Source organism: Chrysochloris asiatica, unplaced genomic scaffold (genome assembly GCF_000296735.1).
Source record: "Chrysochloris asiatica unplaced genomic scaffold, ChrAsi1.0 scaffold00109, whole genome shotgun sequence".
NCBI classification, from domain to species: domain Eukaryota; kingdom Metazoa; phylum Chordata; class Mammalia; order Afrosoricida; family Chrysochloridae; genus Chrysochloris; species Chrysochloris asiatica.
In genome coordinates this window covers 4888220-4894803 of record NW_006408627.1, presented here as the reverse complement: position 1 = coordinate 4894803, position 6584 = coordinate 4888220, and the positions used below count along the sequence as shown (strand labels likewise).

Sequence of the window (6584 nt, the reverse complement as noted above, 5' to 3'; positions counted from 1 at the left end):
TTTTCATTTGAGTCCCGGTGTGGTGCTGTGGGTTAATGCACCAGACTGCCAAGCTGTTTGAACTACAAGGTTGGCAGTTAAATTCACCAGCTGCTCCTCAGAAACCCTGTACAGGGTCGCTGTGGGTTGGAACCGATTCAATGGCACTTGACAACAACAACAACAAAAATTTCTCACTTACTATCAGCATTCTGAATTACAGCAATAATAAAGAACCTGAAGATTTGTTATTAAGTGTCTTCAAGTTGGTTGTGACTCATAGCGACACTGTGTAGGATATCCAAGGAGTTGATGGGTTTGAGCCTTCCAATTAACAGTCCAGTGCTTATCCTACAGTGCCCCACCAGAACTACGTTGCACATTAATGACATACATCTGTAGAAATGAAACCTGAAATGTGAGTCAAGAACAATGCTGGTTGTGATGGCTAAGAGTATGTGCCAACTTTGCCAGGCCATGAGCCTCAGTTTGGCAGTTACATAATGTTAAAACGTAGCTGTTATGTCATGATGTAATTTGACAGTTATGTAACAATTTAGTCATCTTCCATTTTGTGATCTCATATGGCCATTCTCCATATTTGTATAATGCTGATTTTTCACATAATAGCCTGATTTTTGGAACCTAATCATGTCAATAATTGAGAAATAGGTACAAAGTGTTATAATATTTGTTTTGTGATTTTTCAGTGTTCTTTTATTTTTTTAATTTTCATTGTGAATTGAGTGAAGGTTTACAGAGCAGATAATCAGTTTTACATTAAACAAATCATATAGTTTGTTTGCCCTGCTATATGGTTGTAATCCCCTCCATGCACCAACAGTTAACAGCATTTACCTCTATTCACTCCAACCACTGCATTCCTCCCTGTGTCTCCCACCACCCCCATATTTCTTCTGCCTAAATGTTCTTTTATGCTGTCTTTTTATTTGTTCATTTATAATTATAGCACTTAATGCAAATGAAGCATCCAAATTGAAGCATGAGCCATTTAGAGTAAAAGTCAATTTTTCATTATGGAAGATCAACAGTTATACACTGATTGTTGGAACAAGTAAGTTCACTGACTCATTTTTTTTTTTTTTGGTCGAATACGTGAAGTCCTTTTTTCTGTAGAAAATGTGGTATGTATTAAAAATCTTATTACCTTGTCCCACGTTCACCAAATAATGGATAATCAAGTTTATCTCATTCATCTAAAATGGCATATGCCACTTTTGCTGCATCCAATCACTAATATTATCACATTTATAAGGAAGTTATATCATAGATAGCTAAGATACATACGTACACAATAAATATAACTCACATATCTCATTCAAATGTATGAGTAAGCAGAGGCGTGGCACCACAGATTAGCAGTGATTTAAGACCTCTCACATACCTTAATCCAGTTCTGTTGCTATGATAATATTGGGCTCCATAGGGTATCCTGAGGAGGTCGCTAATTCTGCTGTGACCTCCAATCAAAATTATTCCAATAAAGTCTATGATTATTACTGATTTCATTCACTCTGCAATGAAACAATTTCTTTCAAAATTAAAATAAACTGCCAAAGAAGGCTCTCAAAGAATGGAGAAAGAAGCTGTTTTCTAGTGATCAGACTTGAATCTAATCTTTAAGGACTATAGAAGTCTTGTAAGGATACATATTAAGGCGCCACCAACCATACTGAAGCAGAGGAGTCATGGCATAATCAAGGCAGGTCATCCCAAAGAGCAAGTTGTATATTATGACTTGGTGGTCTATTTTCCTTTTATCCCCTGAATCCTTTTTAAAGAAAGCCTAGTCTTGGTGTATCAGTTGTTCTGGTGGATATAATTGGGAAAGCTAAATTCAGAAATCAAAAGACTGTGAAGTCATCACGGAGATGGTAACACACACTAATGGAAACATCCCGTTAAAGGAAGAAAACACTCAGGGGATCAGAGAATGAGAACTGGAGCTCTGGGTCTCCATGTAAGACTCTTCTTTCATTGACACCTTGGAGAATCTGGATTGTATTATTAAAGCTATGACTGGTTTCTTCTGCAAAGTAGGGGAAGATACATGAATCATCTTTCAAGTCCATTTTCCACTGATATTTTTGAAACCCTTATATATCTATATCTATATATCTATATCTATAGATACCGATATCTATAGATATATTATATATATATATTGTTGTTATGTAACATTGAGTTGGCACTTCACAACAACCGTAGGTACAATAGAACCACACACAGCCCCATACTGTGCCATCCTCCTAATTGTTATATTATATGTATGTATGTTGTTGTTAAGTTCCGTCGAGTCGGTTCCAACTCATAGTGACCCTGTATAGATAGGGTTTCCAAGAAGCGGTGTGTGAGTTTGGACCACCGATCTTGTGGTTCAAACTACCCTTGTGGTCCAGTGCTTTATCCCACAGTGCTATGCCAGGACATATATGTATATACATGCACATATACATGCATGCATATATATAATATATGTGTGTATGTGTGTATAAAAATATCTAATTTAGAGTTGCAAATATTTTGTTACAATCATCTAGATTCTGAAGGGATTGTGAGTTAGTTTCTTTGGAAATTAACATTGCTGTTGTTAACTGCTATGGAGTGGCCCACTGACAATGGAACAAAACATTACCTGGTTCTGTGTACCCCATAATTGGTTGTAGATCAGACCATTGTGATCCATAGTCTTCATTGGTTTATTTTTCAGTATACTTCCAGACCTTACTTTCTGGTCTGTCTTAGTCTGGATGTGCTGCTGAAACATGCTCAACAGATAAATCTCCACCGACAGGAGGGGGTTGGCTGTGCATGGGGTGCATTAGCTGGGAATTGAACACAGGTATGCCCCATAAGGAGTTCTGGTAGCGTAGTGATTACGAATCAGGCTACAAATCTTAAGGTCAGCGGTTCGAAACTACCAGCCATTCTGCAGGAGAAAGATGAGGCTTTCTACTCGCGTAAGGATTTACACCCTCGGAAACCCTGTACAGGGTCACTATGGGTCGGAACTGACTCCACGGCACTTAACAACAACAACAACAACATGCTGCACGGCTGGTAAGAATTCTAACATTGAATCAACACTGCCACCATTAGGAATTAATTGTTATTGGTCGCTGCTGTAAGTCATTACAGACTCATAGTGTCTCTATGCAAAACAGAACAAAAAACTGCTTGATCATAAGTTGTAACTATGCTCGAACCTATTGTTGATGAATTAACACAGTGGCTGCAACAAACATGGCAAAAAATGTGAGGATGGCACAGAATCGGGCAGTACTTCATTCTACTGTTCTTAAGGTTACAATGAGTCCGAACTGAATTGATGGTACTTAAGGAGCTCTGGTAGCGTAGTGGTTACGAATCGGGCTGCGAACCGCAAGGTCAGCAGTTTGAAACTACCAGCTGTTCTGCGGGAGAAAGATGAGGCTTTCTGCTCCTGTAAAGATTTATAGCCTCGGAAACCCTGTTCAGGGTCGCTGTGGGTCAGAACTGACTCTACGGCAGTTAACAACAACAACAATCCTAAAATCATGCTATGAAAAAGATATGGAAATGATATTCTTGAAAGCTGACAGATTCTCACTTGGAATGCTTATGGATGCATTTAGTACTAGAAAATACATTTACTATAAAGTTACAAACGATTAATTATGTCACTAGGTTCTATTTCTATCTATCTATCTATACATACATACATACATATATATATATGTATATGGAGCTCTGGTAGTGTAGTGGTTATGAGTTGGGCTGCCAACTTCAAGGTCAGCCGTTCGAAACTACCAGGGGTTCCACAGGAGAAAGATGAGGCATTCTGCTCCTATAAAGATTTGCAGCCCCGGAAACTCTGTGCAGTATCACTATGAGTCGGAACCGACTTCACAGTACTTAACAACAACAATACAGGGCTTCTGGGAAATGATTGATTGGTTTAAATCACTGACCTTGAGATTTGCAGCCCCATACTTATCCTACAGCACCACACCAAGACTCTAATCGTCTATGATGAGATCCAAAATCATGTAATCATTTCCAAGATGAGGTCTGCTATGCTAAGCCATTCAATTTAAAGTTTCCTTAGGAGTGTGGCCTGCAAAGTTTTTTATCTTACATGAGATAAAAAGACACAGAAGGAAGTATAGAGAGGAACCTATTGCCAACAGGAAGGAAGAGCCAGGAGTGGAGAATGTCCTTAGGACTTGGAGTCCCTGTGCTATGATCCAGAGCAAAAGTGATGCCAAGATGCTGAACGTGTAAATGCTGAAAGGAGACAAGGACTTTTCTCCAGAGGCAATAAACAGAGAAAGGCTTCCCCTTGAGCCGATACTTTCAATTTGGACTTCTAGTCTCTTAAACTCTGAGAGAATAAAGTTCTGTTTGTTAAAGCCATCCACCTGTGGTATTTCTGTTATAGCAACTTTAGATAACTAAGACAACACACTATTAAAATATATACTAAAAATATTTTACAGTATTTAAAATTGAACATCTTGGGACAAAGCCTTTGACTCACACTAGCTACATACTCTTTGCAAAGCTACCCTTTTTTATAGCCAATGCACTATAAAACATATCACAGAATCTCAGCATGAGAAAAGATGCCATTGAATGTAATAGAGTGTAATAAAGAGTTCAACTATCTTATTACACTTAATTATATTCATCTATTTATTATTGAATATACTGATTAAATGATACCTTTTCCAGTTAAGTACAGTTGTAGTTAGGTTAAGTGCTGTTGAGTCAGTTCTGACTCACAAGAGACCTTGTATAAGGTTTTCAAGGAGCAGTTCGTGGACTTGAACTGGTGACCTTGTGGTTCTCAGTCCAGTGCTGATCCAACAGCACCACCACCAGGAATCTTGTTAAGCACAGTATACCCTTTATATTGGAAGGGAAATATTCCAAAACCTTCATATATTCTTAAAATCATGAATATAGAAACCTTTGTACAGGTACTCTATGCCATTTATATTTAGGCTCACTCTTAAAGAGTAGAAATCTTTTTTTTACTCTTAAAGAGTAAAAATCATTTGACTTATAACAATATGTTGTCTTCAAAATATCTGCTTTGTGTTAGTAGTTTATTTAATTGTTTATGACAATGCCTTACTTTTCTAATGAACATTATAGGCACTGTGGGTTAATGCTCTGGACTGCAAGGTCAGTTTGACAGGCAAGATCGGCAGTTCAAGCTCACCAGCCACTTCTCAGAAACCCTATACAGGGTTAATAAGAGTTGGAACTGACTCAAAAACACTTAATGACAACAACATAGCTAAAAGGGAAAAGATGCAGTTGAATCACTTTTTCTCTGATTGAAATGAGGGAATTGAATATCGGTGTTTTGCCGGCTGTGGTAAAAAAAAAAATTCGTATTTTCGTTAAAATTATTTATTATATTTGGAAAGTAGAATGCCACTAAAATACATGAGGCAGTATCATTTTGAAGGCAGAAGATTTCCTTTATAACAGGAATGTTAAATTGTGCATTGACAATAGGAATAAAATCAGAAAATGAAGAAATTATGGGATAGAATCGTTAAAAAGACTTGCCTAAGACCACTCAGGCAACATAAGCAGAGTGAGTCTTTAAGTCCTAATGCATCTGCATTATGAAGCACATTGATGCACACGCCTGCCTGTACTCTGCCCTTATTATGATCAAGAAGAAATGGATAGTATTCTATTAGAGCCATGGCCTTGCAGAGCTATAGGGTTACTTAGGATATTATCCCTGTTATTTCACGTGTGAAGAAATTGAATCACATAATGATTAAAGGCATTTCTCAAAGTCACAGTGCTATTTTGAGCTGGAAATTAAAGATGAAGCAGATATTGTCTATCAAATTTTGTAATGCACTTATATAAAAAGCCAGCAAATGTTTGAAAAATGTTTCAGTAGTAATGTTTGCCATTTATTGATTATGTTCCAAGGACTTTGCATATACTTTTTTTATCCTTCCAATAATCTTGACTCTTAATTTTGTCTCAACAATCCTCATAAAACAGGTGAGGAAATAGATTTTCAAAATTTTAAGTGGATTGCCCACGATTACATCCCTAGCAGAGAATGAATAAGGCTATGTGCCCAGTAGTATGTGGTTCCACGGACCATGTTCTTTCAAATAGATCTTTGAAGGACCCCAAATAGTTAATAACTGATTTTCTGACAAGAGATCACCAGGCCTTTCTTGGGTGGTAGTCTCAACCCTTCAACCTTTCAGTTAGCAGGCAATTTATTAACCATTTACACCACCCTGAGACTCCTAAACCTTGAATGGAATAGAGTAATTTTCTCTCTTAACTAGAATACTAATATTGTAGAATATCTATAATACTTAAAAATTGATTGGCCACGTGAATAATTCCTTTACTAGGCTTATCATTGTTGTTGTTGTTGTTGTTGTTAAATGCCATAGAGTCGGTATCAACTCTTAGCAACCCTATGCACAGCAGAACGAAACAATGCCCAGTCCTGGACCAACCTCACTACTGTTGCCACGCTTGAGTCCATTGATGCTGCTACTTGGCCAACCCATCTCGCTGGGGGTCTTCCTCTTTTTCTCTGACCCTTC

General features: G+C 37.6%; 1 protein-coding gene across 2 annotated transcripts in view; it reads right to left on the bottom strand.

Annotated features, from left to right (window-relative positions):
* ARHGAP24 (Rho GTPase activating protein 24) overlaps nt 1-6584 on the bottom strand; it is a 625449-nt gene that overhangs the window by 249337 nt on the left and 369528 nt on the right. The gene's annotated exons all lie outside the window — the stretch shown is intronic.